The sequence below is a fragment of the Pogona vitticeps genome, chromosome W (assembly GCF_051106095.1).
Source record: "Pogona vitticeps strain Pit_001003342236 chromosome W, PviZW2.1, whole genome shotgun sequence".
NCBI classification, from domain to species: domain Eukaryota; kingdom Metazoa; phylum Chordata; class Lepidosauria; order Squamata; family Agamidae; genus Pogona; species Pogona vitticeps.
The window spans coordinates 3316069-3340411 of NC_135798.1; the positions used below are offsets into that span (position 1 = coordinate 3316069).

Sequence of the window (24343 nt, forward strand, 5' to 3'; positions counted from 1 at the left end):
AAAAACGGGGTAGAAGAAGAAGAAGCAGGAGCGGCGTCGAAGGGGAACCGGAGGTGGGAAGCCCCGCTCTCTGCCCCCCTCCCTCTAGGATCCCCCCCCCCGGGAAGAAGAGGCCGCTTTGCAACGGGGGAGGGGATTCCTCGCGAGTTTCCCTCCAGAGGACCGGCAAGGAGGGGAGCCATATTCGGTGAGGGGGGTGCAGGACCGCTTTTGGGGGGGCTCACGAATTGCAGAGATGGAGAAAAGCACGCTTCTTCTCTCCCCCCCCGCCAACCGCAGAGACCCCCCCCCCCACAACCTACAATGCCGGAAGGCCTTGCCCGGTTTGAGGGAGGGGGGAGGGGGGTCTCTTTGTTTTTCTCCCTGCCTTCCTCCTCCTCTTCCTCTTCCTCCTCGCATTGGGGGGGGGGCTAAATTGGGAGGGGGGCCGAATGGGAAGTCTGGGAGGGGCCTCAATCGCGCCCTCCCACCCCCCCCAGTGAGACACCGGGCCCTTTTCTCGACCCCCTTCTTTCCCCAGATCCTGCAGGCAGCCTTTTTTTGGGGGGATGGCAGATGGGGGGGAAGGGGGGAGCATTTCCCCCGAAGCTCTTTCTCTCTCCCCCAATTTCTCCTTCCTCCAGGAAACCCCTCCCCAAACTTCACCCCTCCAGGTCGGAAGCGAGATATGGGGGGAGGAGAGACGGAGGGGGGCTGCAAAGGGAGGACACGAGGGGGGGTCCCAGAACTGGGGCCTTTCGGGGTGAAGCTGGGGGCTCCCCTCCCCCCCATATACCTGCCCCCCCTTCAAGGAGAGGATCCCCTGGCCGGCTCTCCCGGCTGCAAGGGGGGGGGGCTTCTCCTGGGCTCCCCCCCATTTGCAAAAGGCCCCTCCCTCCCTCCCTCCCTGCTTTCTCTGCCCCACTGGATGGAAGAAGGAGAAAGGCAGCCCTCCAAAGGGAAAGCCTTTTTGCTCTTCCTTCCCCCCCCCCCCCCGGGATCTCTCCAGAGGGATCCTTTGGCTTCTTCTCTTCTCCCAGGGAGGGGGAGGAGAGATTCCTCCCAGGATCGAAAGAGAAGGGATCACACGCCAGATCCCTCCAACCTTTGCCAGGCAGGTGAGCTCTTTCTAATTGCCATCAGAGGCACCTCCATCCTATTAATCATCATCTTCCTTCTCCTGAGACGGTGGAGCTGGCCCAAGGACATCCCCGACTGGCTCTTCTCGTGGGAGGCGATCCAATGGGGGGGGGAGGAATCGAACTCCCAACTGATCCTGAGCCCCAGAGCTCTCTAGCCAGCTACTCTCTTGTCAGCAGAATGCCCTTCCTTGTGCTGCTCGGATAAGGAGGTCCGAGCATTTGAGCCCCATCGCCGGCAGCCCCAGAAGCCTCTTCGGGAGGGGGCCACCACCCCCAAGAATCCCGTAGCTGCTCTCGTTAACTGCTGAGGATGAGACACACCTTGTCGGGGGCGCTTCCTTGAATTCCCCCTTCCTTCTTTTGGGATCCAGGAGGGTGAACGGAAGAAGCCGTTCCGTGGGGGGGGGGGGGGGATCCTTCCCTACAACATTAAGGCAGGTGAAACCTTCATTTCTCTGAGTCAAAAGCACGACCATACTATGGGCAGAAGGCAATAAGGGCGGAAAGCGTAGATATATCATATTTTGGGTGAGTTCTGCTCAATATATTCATTTAATATCATTTTTACCTTGCCTTCTGCCTTACAAGAGGACCCAAGGTGGCTCCCATCAATTAAAGGACAAGAGCAGTTCCTTCTACCTGGGAGTGCGGGTGGATGCCGGGAGATGATCCTTGCAGGGGTTTTTTTTGGGGGGGGGGAGAATCTATTTAGAGGAATTCTCTTTGTGGTTTTGAGCTGCTGGTGTTCCCTGAGGAGGTGGCTGCAAATATCCTCAGTGGAAAGAGGGACCCTTTGGATCCAGGCTGGAGAGCTGTGGGCAAAGACCGTCTCCTGGAGGCTTTGGGGAAAGAAGGTCACCTCAAGGAAGGGTCTTCTGGCCTCCCGAGCAGAGATTTTGAAGGAGATTCCGGATTCCTCTGACGGATGTCTCTGTTTTCTAGAACAGCAGAATGAAAAGGGGCCGATTCGGCCGTCGGATTCAACCCTTTGCTCAGGGAGAGGATCAAAAACCAAGTTAACAGATGGTGGCCTCAGGTGGGGTTTTTTTCCAGCCTCATCTTTCTAGCCATCCTTAAAAGGTCATCTTCAGAATTAGAGAGAGGACTCAGGGCGAGGTGACAGATGGAGGGGAACTAGTGAGATATGGGCACAAACCAAAAAACAACCACCAGGAAATGTGTGCAAAAGAGCTGGTTCATTGGTTTGAGTTGCTTCTGAACCGGAGAACCCAAACGGATTGGCATCACACAATTTTTAGGATCTTCTTGACCTTTCTGGTTCATTGCCTCCCTCCTGCCCCAACAGGCTCCCCCCCCTCCCCTCTGTTCCCACAACCCCTCTGGCCTCCTTAATGTTTGCTGCTCCCACCATGGCTGCCATTGTGAGGAAGGCTAGCAGCTGCTTCCGGAGGCTGGGCTGCCTGTGTGCATGTGCCTGCCCTTCCGCTAAGAGGGGGACTCACGCATGCGCAGTGAGTCTTTCTCCAAAGGAAATGAATTTAAAATAAATTTTAAAAAAATTGAGCGGCTGCCTCTGTGCATGTGGCTCAGCTGAGAGGTGGGACCCTGTGCGCCGACAGCCCACCCTCCAGGAATTGGCTTGGCTGCTTCTCAAAAAGTTCTTCATTTCATTGAACACTTAAGAAGTTTTTCCTGATATTCAACCTAAATCTGGTTTCCTTTAACTTGAGTTCATCGTTGCATGTCCTCCACTCTGGGATGATCAAGAACAGATCCTGCCCCTCTCCTGTATGACAATCTTTCAAGTCTCTGAAGAGTGCAATCCTATCTCCCCTCCGCCTTCTTTTCTCAAGGCTAAATATGCCCAGGTCTTTCCGTTTTTCCTCCGAAGGGTTGGGTTCCAGCCCCCTCATCATCATCGCGGTGGTACACTGGGTGTCCCCCTGGATTCATCCCTAAGCTCGGATGCCCAGGTCTCGGCAGTGGCAAGGAGTGCATTTGCACAGATGAAGCTGGTGCGCCAGCTGCGCCCGTTCCGTGAGATGTCGGTTTTGGCTACAGTGACTCATGCCATAGTTCCACCCTGTTTGGATGACTGCAACGCACTCTGTGTTGGGGCAGCGGAAACTTCAGCTGGTGCAAAACTCTGCAATGGGACTACTGACTGGGGGCAGCTATGAAGAGCATAGAACGCCCCGGGTTACTGCTCCGTTTCCGGGCCCAATTCAAAGCGCTGGTTGTTACCTAGAAAGCCCTCTACAGCTTGGGTCCAGGCTCCCTGAAGGACCATCTCTTTCTATAGACACTTTCTTGGTGATTCAGATCAGCAGAGGAGACCCTCCTCTTGCTCCCACTGCAAGTGCAAGCCCAGCTTATAAGGACACGGGGAAAGGAGGGCCTTCTCGGTGGCAGCCCTCAGGCCGTGGCACGCTCTCCCTCGGGCGATCAGGATGGTCCCTTCCCATTTATCCTTTTGGAAAGAGCTAAGCACCCATCTCTTCAGGCAGGCTTTTAAAAGTTATAATAGAATCCCTGAACCCCATTTTGGCAGATAATTTTAATTTTTTCCTGTTTTAATCTTTTAATTGTGTTTTAAATCATACATTGTTTAATTTATCTTTTAATATCTAACATATTGTGTTTTTTACTGTGTGAGTGTTAATGTTGTGAGCCGCTTTGGGTCCCTTGGCAGAAGCCGAAGATGAGCCAACAGTGTGATGTGGCTGGAGAAAAGGCCAATGCTATTTAGGCTGCATTAAGAGAGGGAGAGTCTCCAAATCCCCAAGAGGTGCTAGTTCCCTTCTCCTTGGTAAACCTATTCCTCCTAGTTTCTGATATTAATACCAGTACTTTTTATTAATCCTTGCTTATTCATCACCAAAATCTGTTAATTATGTTTTGCCTGTTTTTCAAATCTTTCTTTATTGGTTTCATTTTAAAGAAAAAAATAATTTTAGGTACTAACCCTTTGTTACACATTTCATAGTATATCAAATTACTATCCTCTCTTATCCTCCATATTTCCGTCAATTCTTTCTCCGTTTTCTCTAATATATGTTTATGTTGTAAAATGTCAAGAAAGCTTTTGATACGTGGACACAAACAGTGGCCTTGGTGGAAGCGTAGATGTTGCCCCTCTGGAGGGAATGAGAAGAGAGCTGACAGAAACTCCGTGCTTTGTCTTTCTCTCCGGATGCAAAAACCTATGACAGGCAAATGTAATTAGAAAAACACTTTGTATTTAAACATTTAACTTAAATAGCTTAACTTCAGCATAACAGCATGTACGGAACATATATAATGACTGTTTACTCACAATCCCACTGTCAGCCTGACTGCCCTTAAGCAAAGGCGCAGCAACGAATGCTCCTACCTGAGCTTCTTTTATACAAACTTCATCCCCTACAATCCCAGGCGCCTGCCCGTGGCTACGACAGCCTCAAACTTTCCCAGTGAATCAGCTTTAGGGGCTTGACTGACCTACATGCAATTTGTTTCTCCGGTTTTCCTATGTATGTTGAAGACTTTGATTTACTGTATTTCTCAGTGACCTGATCTATACGAACATTTTGACATAAAATTCCTGTACGTAACCTCCACCTCCCAGCTTCTTTATAATCACATGTACCCTTAAAATTCATATTTACCAATGTGTGATTTGCTACATTTATTAACCCTACATCTGTTTTGCAAACTAAATCACAATCATGAGATGCAAATATATATAATCTATCCTAAAATAACTTTTATATGCTGATGAATAAAAAGTAAACTTCTTTACATCTCCTTTCATTCTCTCCTAACATCTTGCATGTCAGTTCTATTTATCAGTTTATTCCATTGTCAAAAGGTTCGCCTTTCCCTTCAGGCGGCCCCTCCATGTCAGCAGGAAATAATAAAGGTTGAGTCCTTATAACTTTAACAACAGAACTTTTATTGCCACCTCCACTCTCCAGCACTTCCTTTAACGGTTCCAACGGTTTACAATTTGGTAACAAAGCCTCATCAACGTGCTCCAAACATTGAACATAGTCCCAAGGGGTTAACGGCGATGGTCCCCAAAGGGTTTCTTGTAACCCCAATGAGGGGGTGGGGGACCCCTCTTGGCACAGATTGTCCCACAGCATTTGTGCCGAATCCACCCCCTCTCATCCAGACCCTCCTCGAACTCCCCTCTCTTCCCACCGCGCTCTCGCTGCTCTTCTTCTTTCCACGGAGCCACAGTTACTTTCCACTCTTGGGTTGGTGTACGCACTGGTGGATATTGGTGAGGTGAGGGATCTGGCAAGAGTCCGCCCACTCGCAGGTTTGGGAAATCCCTTATTAAACCTTGGATGCGAACTTTCTCAAATGCTTGTCTTTTTTCATCTCTCTTCTTTCTCTCATATTCCTCCACCACCGCACTAAACCACACTACTCCCCCCTTCTCCTTCTCTCCACTTCCAACTGTCACTCCTGACTCCTCCCACTCCCCTTCAGCCAAACATACTTCCACCTTTACCTCCCCTTCTTTATTTGTTAACCCTTTCCTCTCTTCTTTATTACTTTCGCTGCTATTCAGCTGTTCTTTCTTTCCATCATCTTTTTCCTCTTTCTTCTCTGCGGACGGCACACTCTCTCTTTCTACACCTTCACATCCATATTGTAATATTATACCTTCTTTCATCCTTGGTAGGGTTTAACTTCTCTTCCTCTTCATCCATTAACATTTTTCTTTATTTATCAAGACTTTAAACCATTCCATTTTAGCTTCACATCTCCATTTGGACCCATACTCTGACAACATACCCCAGCAAAGCAACACCCAATAGTAACAAATCCTCAAACGTTAACTATTTTCCTAAGAAAAACCCTAATCCATAAACCCTCACCGCTACATTTAATAATATTTCCACCCCCCTCTTTTTGGGCCAGATCCTGCCTGGCTACAGTGAAGTGCAAAGTCCTGCAGCTTGGAAGAAGAAACCCAGTGAAGAGTCTGGCTGTTGTGGAGGGAGATGATGGAAGAAGCTGATGGAACCCCCCCTTCCTCTCCTTGGCTCTGCCCGTCCCTCAGGTCTCCTTTTCTCTCTCCTTTTTTCTGCCTCTTTGTGGACAGACTTTGGGGGGGACGGAGACCTTGGGGAGCCCCTTCCCCCCCCTTTGGAGCCTTCCTGCCCTCCAACCGCTCCCCCCCGCCGGTCCTTTCTGCCCTCCCCCCACACACCGTTCATGCGGGGGGGGGAAGGAGGGAGGGAACCTAGAGCTATGAAGTTGAGGGAGAAGAGCTCCCCCCCAGGAGGCCCCTTCGAATGGGAGCCGGAAGCGGGACCTGCAGCGCCTGCCTTCCTCCTCCTCCTCCTCCTCCTCTCCCCCCCTTGGTCCCCTGGAGAGAAGAAGTGGGGCTCTTTCTCAGGGGGGCGCCTCCCGGATCGGGACCCGGACGGAGGTGGGGAGATGGAGGGGCTGGTCGGGTGGGGGGTGGGATCTGCACGGGGGGGGGAGTGAGAAGTGGCCACTCTCGGGGGAGGGGGGGCGGCTTCTCCGGGCATGGCCGAGGTTCCCTCCTGGGGTTGCAAGGTCATTTTTTCCTTTCTGGGTCTCCTCGAGGGGGAAGGTGATTCAAAGGGGGGGGGAGAAAGAGAGGATCTCTGGGGTCCAGATCCGAGACCCCCCCCCACGGGTAGGGAGACCCCCCTGCCCCTGCAAGGCCCTAGCAGGAGGGCTTCATCTTGCCCCCCCCAAGCATGCCTCCCGCTAAGGATGTGGGGTGCCCCCTCCCTCCCTTAAAGGGCTTGAAGGCCTTTCTTAAAGGGCTGGACAGGAAAAGGGGAAGCAGCACTGGGGGGGCAGGAGGGAGGAGGCCCCATCCCCGGCAACATGGGGGGTGGGAGAAGTGGGGCTAGCGAGAGAGGGGGTCCTCCCTGCCCCTTCCCTGCGAGGGGGGAACGTCTGCTGGACCTCTTACGCTTTTGCACACACACACACACACACAGTGTGTTTGTTTCTCTGCGTGTGTTGTGTGTGTTTGTGTTTGTATTTTCCTGGATGATCCGGCAGAGAGGAGGGCTGACCGTATCCCTCTCAAGACCAGATCCTGAGCTGAGGATAAACTGCAAGGGGGGGGGCGGCTTCCCTGTTGCCTTGCATGTGTGAACACAGACCCCCTTTTCCCTAAAGGCAGGCAGGAGAGAATCAGGAGAGAGAGAGAGAAGGGGGTGAACTTTCCTCCACGGAATCTTTCTGGAGTGGAGGCTGAAAAGGACATCCATCTCCCCAGGAACAGTCTTTTCTTGGAAATCGTTCTCCCCCCCACTGCCAAAATGGTTCTGGTCTTTGGGTCCCGAAGGCACCATTCAGGGCCATCACCTCTGCAAAAGACCTGCCCCCTCGCTCTGCCTTCCAGGGGATTTGCCATCCTGCCTCCCGTTCGGGGCTCTCTGTGGTGTAGAACAAAAAAGGGACTTTGGAAAGAGGCCAGAAGAGGCTCCAGTCCTTCCACGTGGAGGGCAAGAGGAAAGAAGGACCAGAAAAGGCAACCCAGCCTCTCCTTCTGGGGCGTCTCCCTCTCTGGGCGGGTCTTTTGTGGAGTGAGTGGCTCTGAAGGGTCCTTTCCAGACCAAGTGATCACAAAACGCTTTGCTTTCCAGCAGGGGCAGCCCACGCCAAGCCTTTCCCAGTCCTGCGAGGTTGGCCGTGAGCTCAAAGGGAAGTTAAGCAAGGTTGGGGGGTTGGAAGAGAGACAGCGAGAAAAGTCCTGAGACCTGAACTCTGCCCGCCTTGGGTCAACAACCCCAAGACACACGGGGCCCTTGGCCCACAGAGGGGGTGCGGAGGCCGAGGGGCGCCTTTGGAGACACGCTCTGCGTTAGGATCCCTGAAATGATAAGAAACGACGAAGGGTCCCGTGAGAACAGAAATCCACCACATCACACGGGCTCTGGTCTTTTCTAGATGTTGATTTTGTTTACCGTTTTTAGTGTGGCTTTGGTTTGATTCTCCTTAAGGTTTATAGACTTGCTGTTTTTAACTTTTAAATCTTGTGTTTTAAAGTTTTATATAAGCTGCCTTGTGACCTTTTTTTAAGGAGAAAGGTGGGGTAAAAATATTTTAAATAAATTGTGGGAGAAATACCCTCTTGCATGATGATGCTTTCATCGCAGGTGTCAGTGGGAAGCATGGTTCCTGTTGCTCTCTGGTTCCCTGATGTTGCCCCCCCCTCCTCCCTGGGTTGGTGGAGGTTTTATCTTGGATCCTGGCATGAGATGCTCCTTCCTTCCTTCCTTCCTTCCTTCCTTCCTTCCTTCCTTCCTTCCTTCCTTCCTTCCTTCCTTCCTTCCTTCCTTCCTTCCTTCCTTCCTTCCTTCCTTCCTTCCTTCCTTCCTTCCCTCCCTCCCTCCCTCCCTCCCAGACACATCCCGGAAGGAAATGTTTTTGATTTGCTTTATCCATAAAGCCTCCATGATGATCTTTTATGTTTTTCTTTTCTCCTAAGAAGGGGCAAGACTGAGCTGAATTCCATTTGCTTTTTTGGGGGGGACCAAAAACAAAGAACCAAATCTCAGATCCCTCCAACGTTTGCAAGGTCAGTGAGATTTCAAGAAGTGGCTTAAGTAGCCTTGCCCCCCCTCCTCTCACTTTCCCTGGCCTGGCAGGGATTTGAATCCAGGTCTCCTGGTTTCCAGTCTGGTACTCCATCCATGACACCACAGTTCTTCTTTGAGCATGTGCCCAGCAGTGGTATTTGGGTGTACGGTTTTCTTTGTATCTTATTTAGGTGTATTTTTTTTTAAAAAAGATCTCGATCCTGCTCACCCCAACCCCATGCTCACCAAGGTCAGGTCCTCTTGGCAAGAGGCAAACCTTGGTCATCCTGATTTGGGGCATGGGGGGGTTCCCTTCAAGGCTCCCTCCTTCTTCCCCCTGAACAGACCAGCCAGAGTGGGGGATTTTGATTTGCACCATCAACTTTTACTTAAAACTCTTATGATAATAGATCAGCAGGGAACCTCAGTTCTGTCCCCACCTTCTCCTTCAATGGGAGGATAAAAGGGACGGTAGACGGAGGCTGAATCCAAGCAAGACGCAGGGGTCTTCTATCTGGGTGCACCTGATGTCTGTGATTTGCAGGGTTCCCAACACTCACTGGACATTCTTTATGGACCCAACGCAGTCAGTGTTGAACCAGATGGTGCCAGTGGTCTGATCTGTTCACTTCCCTCTCAGACAAGCCAGACTAGGGGATTTTGCGAGCAAACACGAGTCCAAAAACATGTGTAAGCCTGGACAGAGAGCAATCAGGAGTTTGCACATGCTAAAATGGGCTGAATGAGTCCAAATTCAGCTAGCCATGATACAACACTCCTTCTCACAGGTCTGCCCACATAAGAACACGCTAGTACTCTCAGATATTATTTTGAAAAGGTCAAGTGGGCTTTGTAGTCCTTAGACTTAACTTGCACCACTGACAGGACTCTAAGTAAGTTAGGCCGAGGCAGCACTCTCAGATGACCCTATGACAAGTGTACTCTTCAGGAAACCAATTGAGTTTTATAATCTTTATTTTATTAAAGAATAAGCATGTTACTAAGTATCAAAGCCAAATTAAACCAAAACAAATAAACTAGCATTGTGCTGTTTAGTTATAAAGATGTAGTGAGGCAAAGAAAACATGAAAAATAGAAGAGTGTTCAAAAACCTTACAAAAACAAAAAGCCATTAAAAAGAATAAAAACAGTTCCAGTCCAGGAAATCATTAGTAAAAACAAAATAATCCAAGTAGGTTATAAAAAGGCTATAGTCCTCAGTGATCCTGTAGAACAAGAATCCTGTACTAAAAAGAAAAAATCAGTAAAAGTCCCATTATCCTTAGAAAAGTCAAATCCAGTAAATGTACCATAGTCCTTACAAAATTACAAGAGCATAGTCCATATGGAGTATTCCAAGAAAAGAAGTCCATAAAGAATATTCCATAGAACAGTCCATAGAAAATAGTCCATGCATAGTCCTTAGGGAAAAACCCATAAGTCCATAGGTAATCCAGTATAGTAAAGGTTAGTCCCATGTGTCACGAATGACTGAAGGATCGGTCTTGAAAGACAATGTCCATAGGCAAAAAGTTCCTTTTTCAAGAGTAACTGGCAAGGGCTCATCGCACCTTCCCACGATGTCATCCAATCAGAGTTCGTTACTAGGCAAACAGTCCTGTTGCACCACATGACTTCTTTCCCATACACAGCAGATGTTATTTGGGTTACTGTAGTTTATCAAAGAGTCACAACAATTCCCATCTATCTAATCACACCGAGTCCTTTCTCAGGCTCTCAGAATAACATTCTCTCTGCTCGCCTAGAAAACAACTTGTCAGCATAGCAAAGTTACTGTATACAAAGAAACAAGATGGAACCTCTCTGGCTCATTTCTTAATTACAAAACCCATATGGCTTAAAAGATTTTAACTCAAAATCCCATCTCATCACACCCTCCACCTGTGCAGTGGTGCCTTGCTTGACGACAATAATCTGTTCCAGCAAAATCGCTGTTAAGCGATATCATCATCAAGTGAAATAAAAAATCCAATTGAAATGCATTGAAAACCGGTTCAATGCATTCCAATGGGCAAAATACCTGCTCGTCCAGCGAAGATCCTCCATAGGCGGCCATTTTCCGGTGCCTGTTAAGTGAGGAATCCCTCCTAAAAACAGCGGGGTTTGCACAGCGGGCGACCATTTTGAGAGCCGCCAATCAGCTGTTTTACAATTGTCGTTTAGTGAAGAATTGGTTCCGAAGCAGGGAACCGATCGTTGTAAAGTGAATTTTTACTATTTAAACATTTTGCAATTGCAAAAGCAATCGCAAAAACATTGTTGTGAAGCGGATTCATCATTTAACGATGTAATCGTGAAGCGGCGCACCACTGTACTTCGGACTCTGATGATAATTGATTAACAGGGAACAACATTTCTATTCCCATCTTTTCTTTCACTGGGAGGATAAAAGGGACAGTAGACTAAGGCTGAACCCAAAGAAGACGGGGGTCCTCCAACTGGGTGCCCCTGATGTCTGTGATTTGGGTGGTTCCCAAGGCACGCTGGGCGTCCTTCCGGAGCCATCACTGTCAGTGGAGAACCAGGTGGCGCCCATGGTCTGATCCGCCTACTTCCCTCTTAAACGGGTGTTGCAGCTGGGCCCCTGCCTGGATGTAATTATCATTCCCCAGATGGGTCCACACTCAGATAGTTTCAAGAATAGACTACCGTAATCCTCTTTCTGTGGGGCTTCCCTTGAGACTGACACCAGCCGATGCAAGAGGGGCAGCATCTCCTCAGTCCACCGCTCTCCCCCTCCGGTCGTCTCCTCTGGGAAGGCGATTCCACAATTCTGCGTGGGCGATGGATCTTCCGTTCTGCGTTCTGCGTTCTCTCTTTTCTCCATTTGCCTCCACTCTTAACTTCTGGCTCCATCCTCTACTCTCCCGATTGGCCCAGTAGAAAGGTTTCCTGGCTGAGCAATCTTTCCTTCCCCCACATCCTCTCCCCCTCTTTGCTGACTTAAGCTCCCTCCACTTTCTTTGCTGACTTAAGCTCCCTCCCCTTTCTCTCATGGGGCTCTTGTGAGTCTCTTCTTTCCCCTTTTTCGGATCTTGAAGATTGATCTGAAGAAGCCGCTTCTGCTTTGAGGAACTTTTAAAAGGGGAAAGCAAATGAAAGATCTGATTATTAATCTCACCAAGTGCAGGGCTCTTTAATCCATGCATCGACCTCGGAGTTGTGTTGACAGACTCCCACAGGCTGGGTGGAGGGTCTCCTCCATTTAGAAAGAGCAAGGGAGTGATTCCAAATTAAGGAATTAAAAATGATGTAAGAAATAATAATAATAATAATAATAATAATAATAATAATAATAATAATAATAATAATAATAATAATAATAATAATAATAATAATAATAATAATAATAATAATAATATAATTTATTGTCATTGTAAGTATATACACAGTATACCATACAACGAAATTCACAGACACCCAGAGACCAGACACATGCACACACATAACATTCCCCAAACACTCCCCACCCACTAGAAGTCCCCCACTAAAAATACAAACATCCACACCTCAGGCCAAGTAACACAGTCCAACTAATTATTCACTACTGGTGGTCTTTAAGATCATTATTAATTGCAATTATAGCTCTAGGATAAAAACTATTTAGAAAACGTGTGGTCCGAGTCTTAATTGTTCTATATCTTCTGCCAGACGGTAACAGTTCAAAAAAGTTATAAGCAGGATGGGAAGAGTCTCTCAGGATGCTGTGTGACTTCCTCAGACAGCGGGATGTGAAGATGTCATCCAGGGTTGGTAGCTGGAGCCCGATGATATTCTGGGAAATTTTAATGGTTCTCTGTAGAGCTTTTTTGTCCGCTACAGAGCTACTCCCAAACCATGCCAGAATGCCATAAGTTAGGACACTCTCAATGGTGCTACGGTAGTAGGACAGAAGTAAATGCTGTGATAAATTTAACTTCCCGAGCATTCTCAGGAAATACAGCCTCTTCTGTGCCTTCTTTATTAGCATGTTGGCATTTATAGTCCATGAGAGGTCCTCTGAGATGTAAGTACCCAGAAATAGCTGCAGAGTTAAAAATACTCCTTCACTTTGAAGTATTCTGCTTTCTCCTTCTCCTCCTGTTGCTGCTGCTGCTTTATTGGGTTAGCAGGGCTTTGATCAGACCCGTTGAAATAAACGAAATGAAAAAAAAAAACCCACTCCCTTCATTCTTTTAGGCATGACTAGGGGAAGGACCCCACCTTTAGGTGGCAATCCCAAATCGACTTTCCAGGAAGAAAGTCCCTCTGATCGTCTTGAAAGAGGCTGTTGGGAATTTGTACCCAAACAAAAAAAATGAAAAAACCCTGCTAACCCTCTGGAAAATGAAGCAAAGAAGGAAAGTGAATAAGTGGCCCATTGGCCCACCCCACAAAGAATGGGGCAAGTTTTTTTTTTCCTTTTAGGGCTGTGGCGCCCAGATGTGTTAAAAATACGCCTTTCTTCAGAAAAGGCATCACACACCAGCTTCTTCCCCCTTCCTTGCCTTCGATGGTGAGGGATGTCAAAGCCTGAGAAAGAGCATCGTTCAGCTCCCCGCTGTCTCTCCCTCTGTAGGCTTCGTGGTGCCATCAGAGCCCTTACCCGTATCATCTCTTCTTTAGTGTGGAGGGGAAGCTGGCAGCTTTTCCTGTTCTCAGGTTGTTGTCTCTGGAGATAAAATACAACGTAATTAAGAGCCCTTATGGATCAGGCCAAAGGCCCATCTAGTCCAGCCTCCTATATCTCACATTGGCTCTAGCAGGTGCCTGTGGGACCACACGAGACAACGAGAGACCTGTCTCCCGATACCCCTTCCCTGCATCTGGCCTTTTGAGCTTCCTCCCTTCGAAGCCTAGAGATTATACATCCCCATCATGGCTTGTCACCTCCGATTGACTTTTCTTCCAGAAATCTCTCCAGTCCCCCGTTTTCAAGGCATCTAGGCTAGATGTCACCAGCACATTCTGTGGCATGGAGTTCCACAGACTAATAAAACGCTGGGTAAAGAAATATTTTCTTTCCTCTGTTCTCACTCTACCAACACTCCATTGGAGTGGACGTCCCCTGAGGGTTCTGGTATTGTGTGAGAGGGAAAAGAGCCCCCGTCTAGGCACTTGATCCATCCCCTGCAGACTTTTATATGTCTCCATCATGTAACCATCCTCTGGCACCTTTTCTCTAGACTCAAGAGCCTCAAACGCTGTAGCCTTTCCTCATCAGGGAGGGCCTCCGTCCCCAGTCATCATTCGAGTCGCTCCCTAATGCACCTTTTCCAGTTCCACTCTGTCTTTTTTGAGGTACGTCGACCAGAACTGTCCGCAGTTCTCCAGCTGTGGCCTTACCAGCCTTTTGTATAATGTTGGCTGCTTTGTTTTCAGTCCCCTTTTTAATTATCCCCAGCATGGAATTGGCCTTCTTCAGTGCCGCCGCACACTGGGTGGACCCTTTCATCGAGCTGTCCGCCAGCACACCAAGCTCTTCTTCCTGATCCATCACGGACAGCTCAGAACCCATTCGCTCCTGAAAAAAAGATTCAATTTTATGTCCCACTGTGCAGTACTTTACATTTTTTCATACTGAACCGTATTTGCCATTTTTCCACCCAGTCTCCCAGTTTGGAGAGATCCTTCTGCAGCTCTTCACAATCCCTTCGGGTCTTCACCACCCGGAAAAAGTTTCATGTCATCTGCAAACTTGGCCACCTCACTGCTTATCCCTGTCTCCAGGTCACTGATGAACCGGTTGAAAAACACCGATGGCAGGACCGATCCCTGGGGCACACCGCTCTTCCCCTCTCTCTATGGGGAAAATTGCACATTGACATTTCCTCTCTTGTTTCCAATGCAAAGTCATTTGGAACTTCTCTTAAGCAGAGAATACCCCCAAAATACAGTGTACAGGGACTTTATACAATAACAGAGTCTTAGATTTCTACAAACACATTGGCTAAAATCTACTTAATATTTAGATCCTACATCTAATTGGTACACACATGTGCAAAACAAACACATGGGTCCCCTATAGATACTTGGGGTGTGCCCACCTCCCCTTAATGACCTTCTTTTAGAACATGCCACACTGTCCCAACTTCCTTATCTTATATCACCTGGCAGATCTGCTTTGACTGTATTCCAGCATTGAGCAGGGGGGTGGATTTGATGGCCTTGTAGGCCCCTTCCAATTTCACTTTTCCCTGATTCTATGATTCTATCTGTGTTTAGCCTCTGGGCAGCATTCCTAAATCGGCCATCTGCTAGTTCACTGGTTCTTAACCTTGGGTTACTCAGGAGTTTTGGACTCCAACTCCCAGAAGCCTTCACCGCCAACTGTCACTGCGTCCATATCTTCGCCTTCTATTTGCCAGGAGCTGATCAGACCAGTGGCCATGAGTGAAAAAATTCCAACATATTTCTCCCACTCTGGCTGCATTGCATTGGCTGCCCATCCGATTCCTCATCGATTTCAAAGTGTTGATGCTTACATATAAAGCCCTAAGCCGTTTAGGGCCTCGATATCTGGTGGAACGCCTACTCCCACCAAGATCTACCCGTGTCACTCGTGCAAACCAGGAGGTGAGGCTGCGGAGCCTAACGCCGAGCGAGGCCTGAAAGGAGAAGACAAGTAATCGGGCCTTCTTGGCGGTGGCTCTTCGCCTCTGGAACAATCTACAGTGGTGCCTCGCACAACGGGTGCCTCGTAGAGCGATGAATTCGCTCTACGAGGCCGTTTTTGCGATTGCAAATGCGATCGCAAAACAATGCCCGTATAGGCGGTAATTCACAGAGCGAAGGTCGGTAAGCTGCTTGCTTACCGACCTTCGCTTTGCGACCCGCCAATCAGCTGTCCGGCGGGTCCAAAATGGCCGCCTGAAAGGGGCCGGGGTGCAGCGTTTTCGCCCCCTTGGTAAGCAAGGGGAGCGCGCGAAAACGCTGCGGAAGCCCCAAAATGGCTGCGTGCAACCATTTCGGGGCTTCCGGCAGCGTTTTCGTGCGCTCCCCTTGCTCACCAAGGGCGCGAAAACGCTGCGCCCCGGCCCCTTTTGGCTGTTCCGGCGGCCATTTTGGACCCGCCGGACAGCTGATGGCAGCCATTTTGGCGCCCTCGTTGTGCGAGGGGAGGGCACGAAAATGGCTGCCGGCCCCTGGGAAGCATCGCACTACGGTGAGTATTCTATGGCATTGGAACGAATTAAACACTGTTTAATGCATTCCAATGCCTTTTTGTGTTCCGTAGTGCGATGTTTCCCACAGCGAAGGTTAATCCGGAACGGATTAACCTCGCTGTGCGGGGCACCACTGTACCTCCTTGGATTCGCGGAGCTCCCTCGCTGGGTATCTTTAAGAATCAATTAAAGACATGGATGTTCCGGCAGGCCTTCCCACCAGACAATTCCTGATGTTCCTCTTCTTTCCCTCTCCACTGGTTTTCTATCTTTATAAGGTTCTTATTATTTATGCTGTTTTATATATGTTTATTTTTCTTATTTGCCGATTGTTAGCCGCCTAGAGTGGTCCTGAGTTGACTAGATAGGCGGGATATAAATAAAATAAAATAAATAAAATAAATAAATAAAAATGTTCTTAGTTTTTTTATGTTGAGCTTCAGACCATTTTTGTGCTATCCTCTTTCACCCTCATTACAAGGAAGCTTAATTCCTCCTCACTTTCTGCCATCAGAGTGGTATCATCTGCATATCGGAGGTTGTTGATATTTCTTCCAGCAATCTTAATTCCAGCTTGACATTCCTCCAGTCCGACCTTTCGCATGATGTATTCTGCATATATGTTAAATAAGCAGAGGGACAATATACAGCCCTGTTGTACTGTTTTCCCAATTTTGAACCAATCAGTTTTTCCATATCCAGTTTTAACTGTTGTTTCCTGTCTCATGTATAGGTTTCTCAGGAGGTAGATAAGGTTATCAGTCACTCCTACTTCTTTAAGAACTTGCCATAGTTTGCTGTGGTCCACACAATCAGAGGCCTTTGCATAGTCAATGAAGCAGAAGTAGATGTTTTTTCTGGAATTCTCTAGCTTTCTCCATAATCCAGCGCATGTTAGCAATTTGGTCTCTCATTCCTCTGCTTCTGTTAGGTCCCTACAATTTTTGTCCTTTATCATGTCTATCTTTGCACAGAATATTCCTTTAATATCTCCAATTTTCTTGAACAGATCTTGTCTCTCCTTTCTATTCTTTTGAAATCAGCATTCAATTTTCTGTAACTTTCCCTATCTCCCTTGCATTTTGTTTCCCTTCTCTTCTCTGCTATTTGTAAGACCTCGTTGGACAGCCACTTTGCTTGCCTGTATTTCCTTTTCTTTGGGATGGTTTCTGTTGCTGCGTACTGTACAGTGTTACAAGTCTCTACCCATAGTTCTTCAGGCACTCTGTGTACCAAATCTAGTTCCTTAAATCTATTCTTCGCTTCCACTGTGTATTCATAAGAGATTTGGTTTAGATTACAACTGACTAACCCAGTGGTTTTCCCTACAATCTCCCGTTTAAGCTTTTGCTATAAGAAGCTGATGATCAGAGCCACAATCAGTTCCAGGTCTTGTTTTTGCTGACTGTATAGAGCTTCTCCATCTTTGGCTGCTGAGAACATAATCTGATTTCAGTATTTCCCATCTGGTGATTTCCATGTGCCTCTTGTGTTGTTGGAAAAAAGTGTTTGTGATGACCTGCTTGTTCTCTTGACAAAACGCTATTAGTCTTTGCCCTGTTTCGTTTTGAACTCCAAGGCCAAACTTTCTTGTTGTTCCTTTTATCTCTTGACTCCCTACTTTAGCATTCCAGTCCCCTATAATGAGAAGAACATCTTTCTTTGGTGTCAGTTCTAGAAGGTGTAAGTCTTCATAGAATTGGTCAATTTCAGCCTCTTCAGCATGGGTGGTTGATGCATAACTTGGACTACTGTGATGTTGAAAGGTGTAAGCAGGTGCTTTTAGGCAAATGCCCGAAGCATCTCAGCAAAGATGAGAGAACTGGAACATTTTCTTTATTTAGCTTTTTTATTTACTTAACTTTTATTTGGAGGGTAGATATAAGATTGATAGAGTGGCCATAACAGAAATCTGGTGAGATTCAGAGAAGCAGAGGGATACCGCAATCCCAGACAATAAATTCTAGAGGGCGGACAAGGAGGGGCGTCAAGAGATGAATGGAACAACAGGTAAGTTTGGTCTTGGAGTTCAAAATGAAGCAGGGCAAAGGCTAATAGAAGGTCGGCTTGTTTGCTTTTATTTATTTATTTTATTTATATGCCGCCTATCTGGTCGGATTAGGACCACTCTAGGTGGCTAATAACATAAAATAGTACAATACATATATATAAAATGATTTTTACATAATAGAAACATTAAACAAGATGGGAAAAACAATAGGAAAGGGAAAGAAAAAGGGCATCAGGCACCATTTTCCTTCCAGTCTATCAGCAATCCCATCCCATCACGCTCCCAGTCCTAATTCCTACACTGTCATCACTTTGTGTTTCTCTATCTTCTCCACCCTCATTCCACAGGGATGAGGAGTCCCGAAATGAACGCCTCTCGGCTCCTGTCAGCTTTCCCCCAGGATTCAGTTTAAAAGCTGCTCTGCCACCTTTTAAAAGTTACGCGACAGCAGTTCAGTTCCAAGTTCATTCAAGTGAAGCCCGTCCCGGCTTGTCCCCAAAAATTCCTGAGTGCCAAATGAATCTAAAACCCTCCTCAACACCACCATCTTTGTTTCTTTCCCGCTTCAGGATCTGGAGGGAGGTGGGGCGATTTGGGGCCTTTTTTGGGGGGGAGGCAAGAGAACAGTGGGGTGGGTGGGGGTCCCTAGAAGGATATTTCCCCACCAGCACCAAAAGGAGAAAAATACCCGCCCGCTCCCCTCCCACACTTGATTTGGGGCCTTTTTCAGGAGGAGAGAGAGAGAGCAGTGTGGGGTTCCCCAGAAAGAGGTTCCCACTCTCTGCCCCCCCTCCTCACACTCCGTTCCTCGTCTCCTGCAGGGTGAAAATCTAAGGCGTGTCTTTTGTGTGTGTTTGTCTCTCTCTGTGTGCTTGTGGGGAAAGAGAGGCGGGAAGTCAGGGCGGGGCAGGAGGGCCATCTCCCCCCCCCCAGCAAGGCCTCCCCGGGCCCCCTTTGTGTGTCTGTGTGCTTCTCGCAGAGTCCCCTCAGGAGGCTCTCCTCTCCCCCCCTGCACCGTTGTTGTGCTTGTTTCCCCCTCCTCCTCCTTCCCCCACCCACGACCTTCTCCAGCCAAAGTCTGGAAAACGTGAATTTCCTAGAAAGCCCCAAGTGGGAAATGGGGGCCTTTTTTGTGGTGGTGGGTGCAAGGTCGTGGGAGTAGGGGGTGGGGGGAGGAGGACGGGGGTCACACAGAAATCGGGCTGGGGGGAGAAGATTGGGGGTCACCTGGGAGGGAGGGATGTGGATGATGATGATTTTTCATTTCTATGGCAGCCAAGGCAGCTGCTGAAACCCCTGCAAGGCCTTGATCTGAACCCAGACCCTCCATCCCACCCCCACCCCCTTCTTCCCTCCTACAGCAATGGGGGGGGGCAGGAGAGCCCCTAGGGGGAGAGGCTGCCCGTTTCCTACACTGGGAAAACTATGTGTGTGTCTGTGTGTGTGTCTGTGTGGAGTCTGGTGTGAGGTTTGCTGATGATGATTTTAGGTTTATAAAAATATTCTCAGGAAATTGTCTGAATCTCCTCTTGGTTTCCAGGAAGAGATTTTCTTAGAAGCAGGAAATTCAGTCATTAGATTCTTAATTAGCTTTGAAATCATTCATTCAAAATTACTTTCCTCCTCTTTGCTTGTTTATGTCTTGCTGTTTTCGATGGCGCAGGGGACGGAGGTCGGCTGGATGGCCTGACCTTGGGGGCTGGAGAGGCTGAGCGAAGGGCCTCCTGGAAGGTCTTAGAAAGCAGGCGGACATCGAGTGTCATCATCACACGCGGGGGGGGAGGTGCCGGACCACCACATTCTTCTCCATAGCCTCTTTCCGGTTTTTCATGCCTCTGTGAAATAGTACGGGGAATTAATGGAAAACTGAAACACTCCACAGGCTGAGGGTTGGGGGGTTGAACAGGAGTCTCCCCCCCCAGCACCCCTGCCGTTCACAGAGCGACACCACGCAAGGGAACATCCCAGAAGCTGACTCCCCTTATTGTCAAGTGACCACTCCTCCCCCAGACACAAAGCCATGGTCAGGGCTGTGAAGGGCAAAGAGCAGAAGAGGGTCTCCCGCAGAGTCCAGGGGTCCCCAACTTTGGGCCTCCAGAGGTTCTTGGACTGCAACTCCCAGAAGCCTTCACCACCCCTTTTACTGACCAGGATTTCTGGGAGCAGAAGTACCAAGAACATCCGGAGGCCCAAGGTTGGGGGGGACCCCCTGATGTAGACCCCCTGGATGGCTGCCTTGGGTGGTTGTCAACCTTCAGCTGCCCTTTGTTCTGTCAGGCTCGGCCTCCTTTTTCCTGCTGGCAAGGCGGGCACAAGATTATGCAGCATTTTTGGGCTATTTCCTGGCTTTTGGCATCGTGGGTATAGAAGCACACAATCTCCCCTCCCCCACATTCATAAACCGGAGGGTGTTTTTTTTTTTTTTTTTTTTAAAGTAGCGTTTGAAGGGCACCTTCTACCAGACCCTCCGTGGTGCCTGGTGAGGGCAAGAGTTGCCTCCGAGATGGGCGTGACAGTGCAAAGGAGACTGAGTTGGTGGGCGTTTGTGCATTTATCGGGCCCCAGGCATGGATTTTAGAGAAGGTGCCACTTGCTTTAAGCAAGTGATGGAGTGCATGCACACACACACACACACACACACACATATATATACACACGTACATGCATGCGTACACAAATGTGGATTGAGGATTTCTTCCCTAAGGTTCCCAAAGAGTTTTTTAAAAAAATTTGTCAAGATCTTTGTCCACCATTTCCCCAAAACTTACTGAATCTGTTGCAGAAACGTCATTGAAATAAAGTTTGAGGATGATGATCTTTGGTCATAAGAAGAGGATATCAAAAGAAAAAGTTTCCATTTTGAGTCCCAGCATCGGATGAAGGGGTGAAAGATACATGGAGACAGAGAGTATAGGATCCGATGGACCACTTCATTATTGAGGGGAAAAATGAGAGAAGGAAAATAAAATAGGATGCAAGTCATTTCATTTATGATCCCCTTTCTGTTTTTCATTGCCTCTAGCTTCAGTCTTTTTTCAATAGTCTCCTCAATTTTCCAAATTTTTTTACCTTCTCTTTCCTTTCTTTCCTATTCTTTTGCCCATTTTTCTAATTGAACTATGTTTAGTCATGTCATCTTCTTTTCTCCCACTGCCTTTCCTGTTTGCTTGCTATCTTGTATCTGTTTCATCCAATTTTTAAAAAACCCATTTAAAATTTTCTGGAGAATTTCTCAACCACTTTGGTCAGAGGGGAGATTGGTGGACTTAATACTCCCCTGTAACATTACCAACTTCCTAACAAGCTGTAGTTTTCCATGTATATGATGGTACTTTTTCCACAGCTCACTGGTTACACAGAAGTAAACTGAGAGCACGGAGAGAACAAAAAAAGGGCCCGTATGTGGCCTGTGTAAACAGGTTTCCTTCAATCACGAGGCTTTGCTTCCTACAGTCAGGAGACTTAGCTTGCTCCAATTATGAGTCTTGTGGAACTGATGTCAGCTGATGCTCTTCAAATCAATTGGGACACACCTCATTGGAGGTGGAGACTGCAGGCTCAGTAGCAACAGGGACTACTAATGTCCGAGCATTCTGAACCCAGAGGCTAAATACTCAAAGCTAAGTTTTCTTAATTTTTGGGTTAGAAAAGAGTCTGTGTGGGTCTTATAAATAAAGGTATACTATAAATACAAAATACAGGTTTTTCAATCTTTTTATCCTCTTCCCCCATGTTTTCTTTTAAAAAATGTAATCCAAAATTCTTTCCCTTCCATGCATTTTCAATTGTTTTCATATTAAATATTTATTGTTGGTTATAATACCTGAAATACATCTTAATTGATTTGCTATATAATAACATTTAATATCGGTTATCTGACAACCTTCTTTTTCTATTGTCTACCAACATTTCTTATTACTCCTAGCTTTCTTACTATTATGGCAGTTTATATTAATCATCACTCGCCATTATTTTAACTACTTACCCGAAATCTTTATTGGTAACACCCAGTAAGGAAATATAATTTAGGGATCAATTTCATTTTAAATAATGGACTTCTGCCAAACCACAAAATGTTTTATATTCCTTTATCTTTTGACTTATCTTGTTCCTCAACCTATCTGATTTAATTTTAATTTCATCTTGTAATTTCCAAGTAATCTTTACCCAAGTGTGCTTGGGAAGAAAATAAAAAAGGTCTGTTCCATGGACAGGGTGTTGGTGGTTGGTCGGGTAAGCTTTCCTTCATTCCAGCCTGGTGTGTAAGCTTTGGAGACCTCCAGAACTCTTCATCAGCCTCAGTAGTGCTTATGTCAGAGTGGCACAGTTTTTAGCAGCGACTGTTGCCGAAGCCCCTTGTTGCAGTCCCAGCAGTCAAGAAAATCAGGCAGAGACAGTAGACTTCTAGCAACTAAGTCTATTGACGTTTATGTACAGCAGCAACAGCATAACAGTCCACAATCATCTGCATGGGCCAAGAGAAAGAAGTTATTACCCAGTGTCCATATAGACTATCCCACACTGTCCAGTCAGTGGTCAGAGACCTGACGTCATCATCACACTTAGGTTGTGTATTCCCGTGTCCTTCTCGGGCACACCTGCTGACACTGTGTACATGGTCTCTGTACCGAATGTTCATGGCTGGAAAATTCAGGTTCTGTTTTATTTGGCTTATTTTATATAAACTGACAGTCTGAATGTGGGATATTGTGCCTCTGTAGATGCGATTTAAAAAAATCATCCAGAATTACTGCACAATGTCATGCCTGTGTTGCTAGCAGGAGAAAAAGTTGCAAAGGTTCTCATAGGAAAGGGCAGCCTGAATATTGACAGCAAGACTGGCAGCAGTGAAGATGGTCTACCCAGGACACCCTCTCTTCTGCTCCCTGCCATCCAAACTTGCTGAAAAACAGCCCTGACCTTTGAACTTGGGTTTGGGAGAGAAGCGGTGGACTGTCAAACTGTTAGCTTCTGGGATTTCCCCTTGTGGGATGTCGCTCAGTGAACGGTAGTGGTACTTGGGGACTCCTGCTCCACCTCTTGGCCACTGGAGTGTACAGAACATATAATGACTGTTTACTCACAATCCCACTGTCAGCCTGACCGCCCTTAAGCAAAGGGGCAGCAACGAATGCTCCGCCTGACCTGCTTTTATACCAACTTCAGACCCTACAATCCCAGGTGCCTGCCCATGGCTACGGCAGCCTCAGAATTTCCCAGTGAATCAGCTTCAGGGGTTTGGCTGACCTACAAGCAGTTTGTTTCTCCGGCTTTCCTATGTGAGTATGTAGAAGAATTAAATTTACTGAATTTCTCAGTGACCTGATCTATACGAACATTTTGACATAAAATTCCTGTACGTAACTCCACCTCCTAGTTTCTTCATAATCACATGTATCCTTAAAATCCATATTTACCAATGTGTGATCTGCTACATTTATTAACCCTATGTCTGTCTTACAAACTCTAAATCACAATCACTAGATGCAAATATATATAATCTATCCTACAATAAATTTTATATGCTGATGAATAAAAATTAAATTTATTTACATCTCCTTTCACTTCTTTCCAAACATCTTGCATGTCAGTTCTATTTATCAGTTTATTTCATACGGCAATATTATACCTTCTTACATCCTTGGTAGGATTTAACTTCTCTTCCTCTTCATCCATTAACATTTATCTTTATTTATCAAGACATTAAACCAATCCATTTTAGCATCACATCTCCATTTGGCACCATACACTGATGACATACCCCAGAAAAGCAAAACCCAATAGTAAGAAATCCTCAAACTTCAGATATTTTTGTAAAAAAGAACTCTAACCCATAAACCCTCACAGCTATATTTAATAATATTTTCCCCCTTTTCTGCAAGATTCTACCTGGCCACGGTCAAGTGCAAATTCCTGCACCTTGGAAAAAGAAACCAATTGCACAGTTACAAGATGGGGGATACATTGCTCAGCAAAAGTTCGAGTGAGAGGAATGTTGGAATTGTTGTAGATCGCAAGCTAAATGTGGGCCAACAGTGGCTTTTTATTGATCCAGGTTCTCCAGCTCTTCCTTCCCTTTCTCCTTTCATGGGTTCACCATTTTCAATATATTTATGGATTTGCAATGCCTTTAAATTAAGTACTGTACAGTGGAGTAAATTTGCAAGTAAACCATGGAACTTTTCCAGTAAAACCTCAATTCTAATCAAACCCTCTCCTTGTATTTCTGAGTAAGCTGGCTGGATAGCTCTGTGGTTTAAATATCTGGTTGCAGAACCCGAGGTTCCTTGCTGTGTCTCCCACAGATAAGGTCAGCTTGTGTGGGCCTTGGGAAACTGCGGGGTCCCAGAAACAGGGAATGGGGAACGACTTTTGAGTATTCTCTACCTAGAAACCCCCCAAAAAAGTGTTGCCATCAGTCAGAATTGACTTGATGGCCCATGTTTAATATTATTTCAGATAGTGGTTAATATTAATGAAATATATTTTCCCATCACTGTCCCTTTGGAAGTATCCATT

The 24343-nt window shown here is 47.0% G+C and overlaps 1 protein-coding gene and 1 long non-coding RNA gene across 4 annotated transcripts in view; one reads left to right on the forward strand and one right to left on the reverse strand.

Annotated features, from left to right (window-relative positions):
* The window catches only part of LOC144585018 (uncharacterized), a 25762-nt gene continuing 1419 nt past the window's right edge, over positions 1–24343 (forward strand). The window contains exons 1-2 of one of the 3 annotated variants that reach the window (XR_013539520.1): positions 8–53; positions 2064–2571. The gene's annotated coding sequence lies outside the window, so the exon portion shown is untranslated. Of the gene's footprint in view, positions 54–2063; positions 2572–24343 lie in introns of those variants that run through there. The other 2 variants (XR_013539519.1, XM_078382463.1) reach the window with 2 other exon arrangements.
* Positions 21899–24343, reverse strand: part of LOC144585020 (uncharacterized) — a 7718-nt gene continuing 5273 nt past the window's right edge. Inside the window, exon 2 of the long non-coding RNA XR_013539525.1 lies at positions 21899–22289. This is a non-coding gene — a long non-coding RNA (uncharacterized LOC144585020). The remainder of the gene's footprint in view (positions 22290–24343) is intronic.